Below are 16474 nucleotides of genomic sequence, written 5' to 3'. Positions count from 1 at the left end.
GTAGATAATGGTGATAGTTATAACATCTTATATCTGGACTTTAGTAAAGCGCTTGACAAGGTACCTCATCAGAGGCTCCTGAGAAAAGTCAAGGCACACGGGATAGATGAGATGTTAGGCTGGATAAGGTCATGGCTAAGCGACAGGCGACAAAGAGTTGTAATAAACAACTCTAAATCCGAGTGGGGTTATATAATTAGTGGGGTACCACAGGGATCAATATTAGGGCCACTGTTGTTTATATATATATATATATATATATATATATATATATATATATATATATATATATATATATATATATATATATATATATATATATATATATATATATATATATATATATATATATATATATATATATATATATATATATATATATATATATATATATATATATATATATATATATATATATATATATATATATATATATATATATATATATATGAGTTGAGAATGAATATTAAGAAAACACAAATGTTCAATAACTTTATACCAGACAAACTAAAGTCGAGAATGAAGTCATGGAATGTGTTCAGGCATATACAGTATTTGTTTCGGAAACAAAAAAAAAAAAAAAAAAAAATAGTTTGAGCCCAGACCATGAAAAAGAAATCAATAGAAGGATATAGGAATAGTATGGAGTGCCCTTGAGAAACCATACAATATAATGAAGAGCAATCTCCACCCTCAATAAAAAGAAAAGTCTATAAGTAACCAGTGCATTTTATGAATTTTAATATATGGGTTGTACAGCTGGAGCTGTATATATATATATATATATATATATATATATATATATATATATATATATATATATATATATATATATATATATATATATATATATATATATATATATATATATATATATGTCTTTCTCCTTTTTTTTCTCTACATAACTGTATGTTAAATCATCTTCTGAAGCTCATCTGTGAAATTGCTCAACAATACGTCATGATGTCATCCTTGAATTAAAAATTGCACTGTGAACCTTGTATGTGCCTTAATTAATTCTTGACATAGTGACTAATGTTATATAAAATTACGGAAAAACCTTGTCATTGATTGCATGGTCAGTAATTACCAGGGTTAATTACAAAATTGACAATAAAATTCAGCGCGTGATAACTCGCTTACTCTCTCTCTCTCTCTCTCTCTCTCTCTCTCTCTCTCTCTCTCTCTCTCTCCACCAAGGTATTGTACATAACAACTACCTTTCCTTCCTGCTGAAAGTTTGCCTACATTCAGTCTTCCTTAAAAAAAGGGTGACAGCTCTAATCCCTAAAACTACCGTCTGATTGCTTTAATTTCCTGTCTCTCTAAAATTTTTAAGTATATCCTCAACAGGAAGATATTTACTATTACTTTACAGCTTTAGATCTGATCGCCAGTATGGGTTCCGCCGTGGTCGCTCTACTGGTAATCAGACTTTCCTTAGTGAGTCTTGATCATCCTCTTTTAGGGCTTATGGTAAAACTTTTGTTGTTGTTTTAGACATATCAAAAAATTTTGATAGAATCTGCCACAAAGCTTTCATTTCCAAATTACCCTCTTATGGATTCTATCCTTCTGTCTCTAACTCAGGTTTACTCTTTGATTTTCATTACTGCTGTAGTAGACGGTCACTGTTCTTCTCCTAAAATTTCCTTTTCTCTGATGTTAATTTCAAGTTTCTCTCACTGAACGTTATATTGCTGTTGTGGTAGACGGTCACTATTCTTCTTCTAAGTATATTAACAGGGTTCTGTCCTGTCACCCACTCTCTTCCTGTTATTCATCAATTATCTTCTAACCAAACTTTTGGTCGTATCCACTCCTACGCTAATGATAATACACTGTACTTTTCCACGTCTTTTCGTAGGCGTCCAATCCTCCATAAAGTAAATAGATCACGCAGGGAAGCCAAAGAACGTCTGACTTCCGATCTCTCTAAAATTTCTGATTGGAGAAGAGCAAACTTAGTACTGTTCAATGCCTCAAAAACTCAGTTCCTCCGACTATCAACTCGACACAAACTTCCAGGTAAATATTCCCTCTTCTTCAATGACACAACTGTCCCCCTCCTCTATACTGAACATCCTCGGTTTGTACTTATAAGCTAAACTGGAAACTTCACATCTCATCTCTAGTTAAAACTGCTTCTATGAAGTTAGTCTTTTTGAGTCGTTTCTCACTTCACCTGCTAGCTGCTAACTCTGTACAGGAGCCTTATCCGTCCATGTATGGAGTTCGCTTCACATGTAGGGGGGAGATTCCACTCATACTGCTATTTTAGACAGGGTAGAATAAAAATCTTTTCGTCTTATCAACTTCTCTCCTCTATTTGACTGTCTTCAGCCTCTTTCTCATCGCCGCAATGTTGCATCTCTTGCTATCTTCTATCGTTATTTTCACGCTAACAGCTCTTCTAATCTTGCTAACAGCATGCCTCCCCTCCTCCCGCGACCTCGTTGCACAAGACTTTCTTTCTCTCATCCCTGTTCTGTTCACCTCTGTAATGGAAAAGTTAACCAGTATTCTCTGTCATTCATCCCTTTCCCTGGTAAACTCTGCTTATGTATCCTTCTTACTCGTATGTATCCTCCTTCCTATGACTTGAACTCTTTCAAGAGAGAGGTTTCAAGACACTTATCCTCTTTTTTTTTTTTTCATATCATTCTATTTGACATCTCTATAGGAAGTGGCATTAAGTGGGCCTTTTTCTTTTTCTTAGAAATTTTGTTGCCTTAGCCAGTGGCCCTTTTACATAAAAATAAATAAATAATGCTAATTTCACAGTTATTGTTACACAAAAGCCGATTACCAGATTGAAATAACACTACTAACTTGATACAACACCTACCATAGGGTGTCACCTTATCATGGTGGCGCGGCTCGAAGTGGTGCCGCTGTGCCATCTTCTTTGATAACTTGCCTGTTAGGAGAGTTCGAATCAGTGCCCGTCGGCCACTTGGACTAAGCGCTACGCCTTCGGCGTCATTATGAATACGGTGTTGTGGTGTCAGTTTAATACATGTTATTAAATTAAAAATAGTTAATAAAAACTCGATAAATGAATCTGCTAACTTCCTTACAATAAATGGGTACATACATACACACACACATTCTCTCTCTCTCTCTCTCTCTCTCTCTCTCTCTCTCTCTCTCTCTCTCTCTCTCTCTTGTGGTTATCTAATCTTTTATGATTTCAGTGTGGCATCGATTACAGGGAGTGAGGGCGGAAAGTTCCAATGTTCTACTGGCTGTCGCACGGAACTAAGTAGACTGTGACTAGAGAAAATTAGTTGTAGAAATATAAATATGGAGCGGATTTGAAGCGGCGCATTTTTGAGGTATGTAAGAAGGGAAATAATGGCATGTAACTGTCGTGTGTGTGTGTGTGTGTGTGTGTGTGCACTCTTTTTCTTTTTCTTATGTAGGAGGGAAACTGGCCAAGGGCAACAAAAAAAAAAAAAAGAAAAAGCCCACTGAGATGCCAATCCCATAAAAGGCTCCAAAGTGGTAGTCAAAAATTGAAGGATAAATATCTTGAAGCCTCCCTCTTGAAGGAATTCAAGTCATAAGAAGATGGAAATACAGAAGCAGGCAGGGAGTTCCAATGTTTACCAGAAAAAGGGATGAATGATTGAGAATACTGGTTAACTCTTGCATTAGAGAGGTGGACAGAATTGGGGTGAGAGAATGAAGAAAGTCTTGTGCAGCGAGGCCGCGGGAGGAGGGGAGGCATGCAGATAGCAAGATCGGAAGAGCAGTTAGCATGAAAATAGCGGCAGAAGACAGCTAGAGATGCAACATTGCGGCGATGAGAGAGAGGCTGAATACAGTCAGAGGAGAGGAGTTGATGAGACGAAAAGCTTTTCATTCCACCCTGTCTAGAAGAGCGGTATGAGTAGAACCCCCCCAGACATGTGAAGCATACTCCATACATGGACGGATAAGGCCCTTGTAGAGAGTTAGCAGCTAGAGGTGTGAGGAAAACTGGTGGAGACGTCTCAGAACACCTAACTTCATAGAAGCTGTTTTAGCTAGAGATGAGATGTGAAGTTTCCGGTTCAGATTATATGTAAAGGACAGACTGAGGATGTTCAGTGTAGAAGAGGGAGGCAGTTGAGTGTCATTGAAGAAGAGGGAATAGTTGTCTGGAAGGTTGTGTCGAGTTGATAGATGGAGGAATTGAGTTTTTGAGGCAATGAACAACAATTGAACAACAATTGGTGGGTAGGTATTCGTTTTTGTACATATATAAGGGTGACTTTGCTCACTTCCTTTACTAAAACTCAGACTAAAACGTCTCGAGCACCAGTCAATATGGGGCGAAAAAAATTAGGTCATCGTCTTTGAAAGTGAAGGTTTGTTTTTATTTTCATCTTAGATTTATCTAATTTTAGGTATCCTTTTGTAAAATTATTCAGTACTTTGTCTTGAATATGATCTGCGTCAGTTATAATATTTCAAGTTCTTTGTTAGCTGAGATGGCGGTGCAGACTCATTGATTAATTTGATAAAATCTCAAATTTTTATATGTCATGGGTTTACATATACCGCCGGTAGGCACTTGCTGCTGTATGCCATGAGCTTACATGTACCGCCGGTAGGCACTTGCTGGTGTACCTACTATATCATAAGTTTACATATACCAATGGAAAGCATTTGTATGTCATGGGTTTACATATACCTCCGGTAGACATTTGTTGCTGTATGTCATGGATTTGCATATAACGCTGGTGGGCATTTTCTGCTGCTGGTCTCCGATTTCAAAGCTTCTACTTTCTTTGTGACACTGGGTCCTACTTTTGATGTATGCTCTTGCGTGTATTGAATACTTATGAAGACCTATATGTGTTAATGTAAAATCTACTCCTTTAATGACGCAATTTATTTATTTATTTATTTATTTTATCTTTTTATGCAGGAGGGGTATTGACTAAGAGCGAAACAAACAAAAAAAAATAAAAAAAGGTTCACTGAGGTTCCAGCACTGAGGTGCCAGTTCTTAAAGAAAAAGGACCAAAAAGGCTATCCAAAATTGGAATAGTGTCTTGAAACTTCTCTCTTGAAAGAGTTGAAGTCATAGGGAAAACATAAACAGACAGGGATTTTCAGAGTTTTCAGTGAAAGGGATGAAAAATTGTGAATACTTGTTAACTCCTGCATTAGGGACGTGGAGATAATAAGGATCAGAGTTTTGTGCAACAAGGCAGCGAGAGATCAGAAGAGAAGTTAGAGTGCGGTAGAAGATACCACTAGGTGCAACACTGCGGCCCAAAATTGGAGAAGTGTCTTGAAACTTCTCTCTTGAAAGAGTTGAAGTCATAGGGAAAACATAAACAGACAGGGATTTTCAGTGTTTTCAGTGAAAGGGATGAAAAATTGTGAATACTTGTTAACTCCTGCATCAGGGACGTGGAGATAATAAGGATCAGAGTTTTGTGCAACAAGGCAGTGAGAGATCAGAAGAGAAGTTAGAGTGCGGTAGAAGATACCAATAGGTGCAACACTGTGGCAAAGAGAGAGAGGTTGAAGACAGTCTTACCCTCACCCACTTGAGACAATGGAGTTGGAATTAAATAGTTAAACAGGATCTTAATCGGTATCATGAAATGGTCAGAGGGCGAAGGAGACGAAGGAACAGGCCCTGAATCATCCATGGTAGAGTTTTTAGCAAAGGTTTGACGGAAGAGTTCATCATCGCAGTGGCCGTGATCGTATAGTGGTTAGTACATTGCGGTGTGGCCGCAATATCCCAGGTTCGTATCCTGGTCACTGCAAGGCAGTTGATATTTTCCTGGTAAGCGGGTGATCATAGCTCACCTCAGGGAAATTGACAACCTTGCTGTGCATAGTCTCAGGCCACCCTAGGACAAGGTATTACCCTGGTAAGTCCCCCAGGCCAGGGTTAAGGTGAAGCCACTGGGCAGCAGCAGTGGTGGATTGGGCTATAGGCAGAGGATCCCTTGACGGGACAATGGCTGGAGTTCCAAGGTCCTAGTTAGCTGGACCATGCCTTAGTTAGCTTTAGTTAGCTGGGGGCTGCCGTTTATAGAAGTGTGGTAGTCTCTACACTAATTTAGCCTCCCTGGGAACCGGTTGTTGATATGAGTCACCCGCCTCTCCCCTGCTAATGGCGGTCCTTTAATCTCTATCCTTCGTAATGACTGGTTCTCATCATTTTTCCATCCTTCTCTTATACTATACAAGGAACATTTCAGTTTCTTGGTCTCTCTGGAAGTGCGTCTGATAGACGCTAGAGTCGGTGGAGAACACCTGGCGACAGGTGCCACCGGCCAGGCCTCACAAGGGTCGCAGAGGTGTGTCAGACGTGGCTGAAGGTGAGGTTGGGTGCTGCTTCCGTTCCCCCATCTTGCCCGCTTTGCCTAGAGTGACTACGCCGGCTCCACTCTATGGGACAGAACTGTGAGGAAAATAGCTGCAAGCGCCGGGTTGTCAAAGTCTCACTCGTGTCCGAGACTCTAGGCATGCGATTGGTCTTTATGGCATTTTCAAGACCCTGCAGGAGCTAACTCCCAGTGTTGGAGGCATCCAACATAGCAGTATCTGATTTCCATGCATAAACTTTTCATTTGCTCAATTTTTGGTCACATCTTTTCTGAAATTTCGAAAGAGCTCTGATTAATCAGTCATGCCTTCTCTTCTCAGACAATGCGAAGCCTGTCGTGGCAGGTTTTTTTTTTTTTTTTTTATGTAGGAAGGACACTGGCCAAGGGCAACAAAAATCTAATAAAAAAAAATGCCCACTGAAATGCTAGTCCCATAAAAGGGTCAAAGCAGTGGTCAAAAATTGATGAATAAATGTCTTGAAACCTCCCTCTTGAAGGAATTCAAGTCATAGGAAGGTGGAAATACAGAAGCAGGCAGGGAGTTCCAGAGTTTACCAGAGAAAGAAATGAATGATTGAGAATACTGGTTAACTCTTGCGTTAGAGAGGTGGACAGAATAGGGGTGAGAGAAAGAAGAAAGTCTTGTGCAGCGAGGCCGCGGAAGGAGGGGAAGCATGTAGTTAGCAAGATCAGAAGAGCAGTTAGCATGAAAATAGCGGTAGAAGACAGCTAAATATGCAACATTGCGGCGGTGAGAGAGAGGCTGAAGACAGTCAGTTAGAGGAGAGGAGTTGATGAGACGAAAAGCTTTTGATTCCACCCTGTCTAGAAGAGCAGTATGAGTGGAACCTCCCCAGACATGTGAAGCATACTCCATACATGGACGGATAAGGCCCTTGTACAGAGTTAGCAGCTGCGGGGGGTGAGAAAAACAGGCGGAGACATCTCAGAACACCTAACTTCATAGAAGATGTTTTAGCTAGAGATGAGATGTGAAGTTTCCAGTTCAGATTATAAGTAAAGGAGAGACCGAGGATGTTCAGTGTAGAAGAGGGGGACAGTTGAGTGTCATTGAAGAGGGGATAGTTGTCTGGAAGGTTGTGTCGAGTTGATAGATGGAGGAATTGAGTTTTTAGGCATTGAACAATACCAAGTTTGCTCTGCCCCAATCAGAAATTTTAAAAAGATCAGAAGTCAAGCGTTCTGTGGCTTCCCTGCGTGATATGTTTACCTCCTGAAGGGTTGGACGTCTATGAAAAGACGTGGAAAAGTGCAGGGTGGTATCATCAGCGTAGGAGTGGATAGGACAAGAAGTTTGGTTTAGAAGATCATTAATGAATAATAAAAAAAGAGTGGGTGACAGGACAGAACCCTGAGGAACACCACTGTTAATAGATTTAGGAGAAGAACAGTGACCGTCTACCACAGCAGCAATAGAACGATCAGAAAGGAAACTTGAGATGAAGTTACAGAGAGAAGGATAGAAACCGTAGAAGGATAGTTTGGAAATCAAAGCTTTGTGCCAGACTCTATCAAAAGCTTTTGATATGTCCAAGGCAACAGCAAAAGTTTCACCAAAGTCTCTAAAAGAGGATGACCAAGACTCAGTAAGGAAAGCCAGAAGATCACCAGTAGAGCGGCCTTGACGGAACCCATACTGGCGATCAGATAGAAGGTTGTGAAGTGATAGATGTTTAAGAGTCTTCCTGTTGAGGATAGATTCAAAAACTTTAGACAAGCAGGAAATTAAAACAATAGGACGGTAAATTGTGGGATTAGAACGGTCACCCTTTTTAGGAACAGGTTGAATGTAGGCAAACTTCCAGCAAGAAGGAAAGGTAGATGTTGACAGACAGAGCTGAAAGAGTTTGACTAGGCAAGGTGCAAGCACGGAGGCACAGTTTCGGAGAACAATAGGAGGGACCCCATCAGGTCCATAAGCCTTCCGAGGGTTTAGGCCAGCGAGGGTATGGAAAACATCATTGCAAAGAATTTTAATACGTGGCATGAAGTAGTCAGAGGGTGGAGGAGAGGGAGGAACAAGCCCAGAATCGTCCAAGGTAGAGTTTTTAGCAAAAGTTTGAGCGAAGGGTTCAGCTTTAGAAATAGATGTGATAGCAGTGGTGCCATCTGGTTGAAATGGAGGAGTGAAAGAAGAAGAAGCAAAGTTATTGGAGATATTTTTGGCTAGATGCCAGAAATCACGAGGGGAGTTAGATCTTGAAAGGTTTTGACATTTTCTGTTAATGAAGGAGTTTTTGGCTAGTTGGAGAACAGACTTGGCATGGTTCCGGGCAGAAATATAAAGTGCATGAGATTCTGGTGATGGAAGGCTTAAGTACCTTTTGTGGGCCACCTCTCTATCACGTATAGGACGAGAACAAGCTGTGTTAAACCAAGGTTTAGAAGGTTTAGGACGAGAAAAAAAGAGGAATGTACGCCTCCATGCCAGACACTATCACCTCTGTTATGCGCTCAGCACACAAAGACGGGTCTCTGACACGGAAGCAGTTGTCATTCCAAGGAAAATCAGCAAAATACCTCCTCAGGTCCCCCCAACTAGCAGAGGCAAAACGCCAGAGGCACCTTCGCTTAGGTGGATCCTGAGGAGGGATTGGAGTGATAGGACAAGATAAAGATATGAGATTGTGATCGGAGGAGCCCAACGGAGAAGAAAGGGTGACAGCATAAGCAGAAGGATTAGAGGTCAGGAAAAGGTCAAGAATGTTGGGCGTATCTCCAAGACGGTCAGGAATACGAGTAGGGTGTTAGCAAAGTTGTAGGCTAGTTCACCAGGATGGTCAGTGAAGGGAGAGGAAAGCCAAAGCTGGTGGTGAACATTGAAGTCTCCAAGAATGGAGATCTCTGCAAAAGGGAAGAGGGTCAGAATGTGCTCCACTTTGGAAGTTAAGTAGTCATAGAATTTCTTATAGTCAGAGGAGTTAGGTGAGAGGTATACAGCACAGATAAATTTAGTATGAGAGTGACTCTGTAGTCGTAGCCAGGTGGTGGAAAACTCGGAAGATTCAAGAGCGTGGGCCCGAGAGCAGGTTAAGTCATTATGCACATAAACGCAACATCCAGCTTTGGATCGAAAATGAGGATAGAGAAAGTAGGAGGGAACAGAAAAGGGGCTGTCAGTTGCCTCAGACACCTGAGTTTCAGTGAGGAAAAGAAGATGAGGTTTAGAAGAGGAGAGGTGGTGTTCTATAGATCGAAAATTAGATCTTAGACTGCGAATGTTGCAGAAGTTAATGAAGAAAAAGTTGAGGGGGATGTCAAGACACTTAGGGTCGTCGACAGAAAGGCAGTCCGACCTGGGGACATTTATGGTCCCCTCCCCAGATGGGGACTCCGAGGCTGGTGTAGGAGTCGCTGTAATGATTTTAAAATTTTTGAGTGAAGGGTGTGTGTGTTATTAGGTGCTTGTAATTTTGTGTGGAGGAAGAGAGTTGTCTTTAGAGGGCAGGCTGTGACTGCCCCCTTGTGTTGTGAGACACAAAGGGAAACGTTCAGTGAGGTCACAGCTGGGTTTAATGATAAGTTCACAGCACCCCCTGAACAGTGCTTTAGACCTCACTGGGAGTAATTATCATTTCGGCAGGTGTCTACTGTCCCCTCAGTATTTTAGAAATTCTTCTGCCTGCAGGTTGTGTCACCTCCAGAGTAAGATAGAGAGACTCAACGAGAAATACGAGGAGAAGTGCAGGCAGTATGAGGACAACGTGCAACAGCTTGAAGCACTAAAAGAGTTCGTTGTCTCTAATACAGGTTGCACCTCCACAGATGTTGTTCCTGCCATCCCTGACAGACCTGCCTCCTCCACTCCAGGGGCTCCTGCCCGGCCACATGCTGTGCTTGCAGTCACCATTCACTTTAGTCAAGAATTGTGCCACCACCACTAATGTTAAGAAATTTTTGCCCATCTCAACACACAACAGGTACCAGATCCTAGCTGAAGAGGAGGAAGATGCAGGAGGAGGAGGAGGAAGACTGATCGGAGACTCAATAGTCAGAGGTCAGCTCTCTGAGTTCTGTGGCAGGGCTCGTAGGACACGTAAGCGTCTATGCATGCCTGGTGGACGCTTAGACGACATCACGGCAGTATGTGACGAGGCAGCCTGCGGATCTAATAATAATACCCTCTTTATTATTCATGCAGGTACAAATGATGTCGAAAACACTAGGTCTGAAGAGCTCATGGAAAAGTTCAAGAGGATGATACAGCGCTTCAAAACTAAATCCAATAACATTATTGTTTCAGGTATCCTTCCCCGGACCAGGGCACCGGCTGTCTTCTACAACAGAGCCTTCAGCACTAACAGTCGTCTCCGTTCTCTTTGCGCAGAGGAAGGTGTAGACTTTGTTAATCTTTGGGACGACTTTTACAATAAACCTTCTCTATTTCAGCCGGATGGTTTACACCTAAATGGAATTGGAGCAGCACGACTTGGCAGACTCCTTAGTAATAAAGTTTCTATTTTCGCGCAACCCAACCTCCATGTGCAACACCATAAAAGCTTGTCTAATCAACGCTCGCAGCCTTAGAAATAAATTTTCAGATTTAAAAACCCTGGCAGCTGTAGAAAACGAATTACTGAATCTTGGCTGAACTCTGCAAACAGAGACTTTCTTGCGGAATACAACTTGCCAGGCTATGAAATGTTCAGCTGTGAAAGAAAAGACAGGATAGGAGGCGGTGTATTGCTGTATGTGAAAGCCAGTCTTCAGCCAACCATACTAAAAACCGAAAAGATTAACAATATAGATTCAGTCGTCTTGTATTTAAGAGTTCGTTCTAAGAAAACTGCTATAGGTCTTATTTATAGGCCTCAGGTTCACAATGTTTCCTCCGATAAGAATTTACAAGATCAAATTACTGAAATAAGTAACACTTTTGATACAGTCATCTATGGAGATTTCAATCTACCTGTTAACTTATGGGGAAATCCACTTAACTCTCATTCTGGTCACGACTTGTATAATAATTTATTAGAATGTTCCCTAAAGCAACACGTTCAAGGACCCCACACGAGGTGACAACATATTAGATCTTGTTCTTTCAACAAACGATGACTTAATATCTAACGTTAATATTGGTCCTGAATTTAGTACAAGTGACCCCAAGATTGTCTCCTTTAACATCAACCTTCAAGCATATAAAGACATTGTTAGCAACGAAAAAGTTTTCGTATATGAAAAAGGAGACTACGAGAGACTCAGGTCAATTCTTTCTGTTGCAGATTGGAACGCTGAACTTGGTGAAAGTAACATTGAAGAATCATGGGCGAAATTTGAGTACATTTTAAAAGACGTCCATGCAAGAGAAATAAACCTAAATGGTGGACAAACAACACTGAGTCACAACTACTGCAGAAAAATCGTGCCTACCGTAAATATTTGTCCTCTCAGAATAAGGCCAATAAACTAGAATATGACAGACTTCGACGAGAATCAAAAAAGCTCATTAGACAGAGTAAGAAAAATCTAGAAATTTATATTGCAAGCATTGCTAAACCCAATCCCAAAGAATTTTACGGTTACGTTCGAAATAAAAAAGTCATTACATCTCACATTAATCAAATTACACTAGATAACGGCAATTTTGTCACCGAAGAAACTCAGATTGCAGACACACTGAATGATTATTTTGCTTCAATTTTTACAGAGGAAAATACTCATACAATCCCCGAACCACTCCCTATGCTCCACAACATAACCCCTTTAAGTGTCTGCGTTTTTCATGAAAACGAAATAATCAAAGTAATTGATAAAACGAAAACTGTCAAAGCCCCCGGCCCAGACGGTATTGCACCACGTGTCTTGAAAGAAACTAAATTTCAAATTTGTAAGCCCCTTTCATTGCTTTTCACCAAATCATTTAACTGCGGTAAGGTTCTTAAGGATTGGAAGTTAGCTTACGTTACCCCCATAGAAAAGAAAGGCGATAATTCACTTCCAAGTAACTACAGACCTATCAGCCTTACATCTGTAGTATATAAACTAATGGAAACAGTAATTCGCAATAATTTAGTGAACTTTCTAAAGGAAAATGATTTAATCAATGACTCGCAGCATGGCTTCCGAAACAGACGTTCTTGTCTAACTAATCTGCTTGATTTCTTTTATGATGTTTTCACCATGTACGACGAAACAAAGGCAGTAGTTAGGCAGTCTCAGGTCAGGGTTCCTCAGTCTCAGGTCAGGGTTCCTAGTGAGCGGACGTGTTTAGTGAGCAGTGACCTGACGCTAATATAGCTGGCTAGTGTAGACATGGCGCCTTGTGTTGCTGAGTCGTCTGGTTGTGTTAGTTCTCCTGTTCTCGAGGCCTTCGTTGCGAAGGTGTCAGAGGTGGAGGCTGAGTTCCATCGAAGGATCTCGGAGGTGCAGGCTGAGTTTCGTGAGAGGATCTCAGACCTGCAGGCTGAGTTCTATGAGAGGAGCTCAGCACCTGTGGGAGGGTCGTGCCCCACCGTCTCCTTACCTAGTAAGGCGACGGAGGAGCAGTGGTCGGTTGTGTGCAGGGGAGCCAAGAGGGTGAAGGTCCTCAGGGCACCTTGCGTGGAGACGAAGAATCCCTTCAATGTGCTGGAGGAAGAGAAGGAGAAGGAGGTGGACATGGCGGGAGGAGGCAAGAAGGAGGGGGCAGATGCAGTTACCCTGCCCCAAGGTAGAGTGCTTGTGTTTGGTGATAGTCAGGTTAGGCACTTAGATAGTGCGTTCTGTGCTAGGGATAGGAAGCGTAGGTCGAGGGTGTGTTTGCCGGGGGCCGGGATAGGGAAGGTAGCTGATAGGCTAGACACGTGCTTGGAAAAAGATGGGACCAAGCCCATTGTTTTTCTCAGTGCGGGAGGGAATGACCTTGGTAAGATCAGGAGTAAGGAGCTTATCAGGAGGTTTCGACAGGCTTTGGACAGGATTAGGGACAAGGGTGGGATCCCCGTGGTATGTGGTGTCTTGCCGAGGAGGGGAGTTGGTGCTGAGTGGCTGTCCAGGGCTATTACAGTGAATCGCAGGCTCGCGAATCATTGTAGGAGTAATGGATGGACGTTCATCGACAACTGGGACCTTTTCTATGGCAGGGACACCTTGTACACCAGGGATGGAGTGCATTTGTCACGCCAGGGTGTTCATGTTTTGGCCGAAACACTCGAGCGGGAGGTTACTGCACTCCAGCACTTTTTTCGTTAGTCGGGAGGGAAGAAGGGGTAGTGAGAAGGCGAGGGGCAAAATAGTTAAATCTAGAAAGGTAGCTAGCTCAGGGATGGTGAGAAATAGCTTAAGTGTTTACTACACAAACTGTAGAAGTATTCTGAATAAAATAGACTTGCTTAGAGGAATAGCGAGCGTTGAGAAATTTGATATCATTGCTTTAATTGAAACTTGGTTAGATATGTCAGGAAAAGTATTTAATCCAGAGGTTAAGATAGATGGGTATACAATGTTCTATAAAGATAGGGAAAACAGGAGAGGAGGAGGCGTCGCGTTATACGTTAGGGACACATCACAGTGTTGTATCAACAGTAGAATTAAAACAGATAACAAAGCAGAGTCGATATGGGTAGATATTAAAGAAGGATCGCAGTCAGTAGTACTAAGGGTAGTTTACAGACCACCGACCAGTACAGAGGAAATTAACACCTCACTGTGGCAGGAATTAAATGGAGCAGGCAGGTACAGTCAGGTATGTGTGGTAGGAGATTTTAATTTTAGGAATATCGACTGGAGTCTGATGGTGGGTAACAAGGAAGCAGAGGAATTTCTTAAGGTAATTCAGGATAATTTTTTAAAACAGGTAGTCATAGAACCCACAAGGGGGAATAATATTCTAGATTTAATTCTTACTAGCAGGGAGGAAGCAGTCACGCAGGTAGAGGTTGGAGGACAGTTAGGTAACAGTGACCATAGGGAAATTAGGTACAATTTAGAATGGGAAGAAACAGTTAGAAACAAAAACACTAGTAAAATACCTGACTTTAGGAGAGCAGATTTTGAAGAATTAAAAAGGTACCTCCAAGGAGTGGACTGGCAAAGGATGCAGGGTGAGGTCAGGTCAGGGACGGAGTTCAGAGAGATAAGGCAGGATGAGAGAGGTGAGGTGAGGCGTGAGGGTGTAGGACAAGAGGAGGGAAGATGTGTCCGGAAGGGAGGAGGAAAGAGGAAGGGGGGAGCTAGGTGTGAGTATGTTGGAATGTCAGGTCATGCTGAAATGAGAGAGCTGAGGTCGAGGCGAGTAGATGAGGGAGTGGAGAGGATGGTAGGGGACGAGATGAGGGGACTAGGTGAAGTAAATGTAGATGAATTGTATAAATATTTCGTAGATAAAGTTCATACAGGTCAGTTAGCAAACATCCCCTATAGAACAATAAGATCACAAAAAAATGACCCTAAATGGATGACTGCTAGGTTAAAGCGTTATATAGGGCGTAAGAGAAGTATATATAGGAGATTAAGGGTAGGTGAAGAAGTTTTAAGGACACAATATAATGAATTAGTTAGAACAGTCAGGAAGTTAACGAGGAAAGCTAAGGACAATTATGAATCAAAGGTAGCCAGCCAGGCGAAGACGGACCCCAAGGGATTTTATCAGGTATACAGGACGAAGAATAAGGATACTGTAGGTCCATTAAAGGCAGCAGATGGGAGCTGGTTAGTTCTGGGGAGGAGATTAGTAAACTTCTGAATGATTATTTTTTAACTGTCTTCACCCAGGAAAACATACAGGATATGCCAGATAGTGAACAGGTGCTTAGAGCAGATGAGAATGAGAAGCTGACAGATATTTCCATAACTAGGGAGATAGTGGAACAGGAGATAGATAGGCTAAAAAAGTTCAAGTCACCAGGACCTGATGAAATATACCCCAGAGTACTTAAGGAATGTAAAAAGATTATTAGTGAGCCGTTAGTTTCTGTCTTTAGGAAATCACTGGAGTCGGGGTGAGGTACCAGTAATGTGGAGGCAGGCTAATGTAGTACCCATCTTTAAGAAAGGAGATAAAACTTTAGCGCCTAATTATAGACCTCTCAGCTTAACTTCAGTTGTAGGTAAAATGTTAGAGTCAATAATAGTGAGGAACATTAGGGAACATTTAGACAAACATAACTTGATAAATCAGTCACAGCATGGCTTCACGAAGGGGAAGTCTTGCCTGACAAACTTGTTAAGTTTTTACAGTAAGGTGTACGAGGCAGTAGATAATGGTGATAGTTATATCTTATATCTGGACTTTAGTAAAGCATTTGACAAGGTACCCCATCAAAGGCTCCTGAGAAAGGTTAGGACACACGGGATAGATGGGAAGGTGTTAGGCTGGATAGGGTCATGGCTTAGTGACAGGCGACAGAGTGGTAATAAACGGCTCGAAATCCGAGTGGGGTCATGTAATTAGTGGGGTGCCACAGGGATCAGTATTAGGGCCATTGTTATTTCTAATATATATCAATGACTTGGATAGTGGAATTAGTAGTGATGTTAGTAAATTTGCGGATGACACAAAGATAGGTAGATTAATTAGGTCAGAATCGGATGCCATCGCCTTGCAGGCAGACTTAGATAGAATGAATGAATGGACGGATAGATGGCAAATGCAATTTAATATAAATAAATGCAAAGTGCTTAGCGTAGGTAGAGGAAACCCACACAATAGGTACACATTAGACAACCAAACTCTGGTAGGTACAGGGTACGAGAAAGATTTAGGAGTTATAGTTAGCTCTGAACTCCGTCTAGGGAAACAATGCATAGAAGCCAGAAATAAGGCAAATAGGATACTAGGATTCATTTTTAGGAGTGCTAAAAGTAGAAGGCCGGGAGTAATATTAAAGTTATACTTGGCGCTGGTCAGACCTCATCTAGACTACGCGGTGCAGTTCTGGTCCCCACATTACAGGAAAGATATAGGTCTATTAGAATCAGTACAGAGGAGAATGACTAAAAGGATACAGGGGATGAGGAGTATCCCTTACGAGGCGAGGTTGAAGCTGTTAAATTTACATTCTTTAGAGAGACGTAGGTTAAGAGGGGACCTGATAGAAGTCTTTAAGTGGTATAAGGGTTATAACAAGGGAGATGTAAGCAAAATTCTTGGGATCAGCAACCAGGGTAGAACAAGAAATAACGGGTTCAAG

At 41.7% G+C, this 16474-nt stretch overlaps 1 protein-coding gene across 3 annotated transcripts in view; it reads left to right on the top strand.

The window, feature by feature from the left end:
* The first annotated feature begins 3203 nt into the window (after positions 1 to 3203).
* Positions 3204 to 16474, top strand: part of LOC135110180 (lactosylceramide 4-alpha-galactosyltransferase-like) — a 100891-nt gene continuing 87620 nt past the window's right edge. For 2 of the 3 annotated variants that reach the window (XM_064022198.1, XM_064022199.1), the window contains exon 1: positions 3204 to 3338. The gene's annotated coding sequence lies outside the window, so the exon portion shown is untranslated. Of the gene's footprint in view, positions 3339 to 11597; positions 11737 to 16474 lie in introns of those variants that run through there. The other variant, XM_064022200.1, reaches the window with a different exon arrangement.

This window comes from Scylla paramamosain, chromosome 20 (genome assembly GCF_035594125.1).
Source record: "Scylla paramamosain isolate STU-SP2022 chromosome 20, ASM3559412v1, whole genome shotgun sequence".
NCBI classification, from domain to species: domain Eukaryota; kingdom Metazoa; phylum Arthropoda; class Malacostraca; order Decapoda; family Portunidae; genus Scylla; species Scylla paramamosain.
Note: the sequence above shows the minus strand (reverse complement) of the source record. Positions and strands in the feature narration are given on the sequence as shown.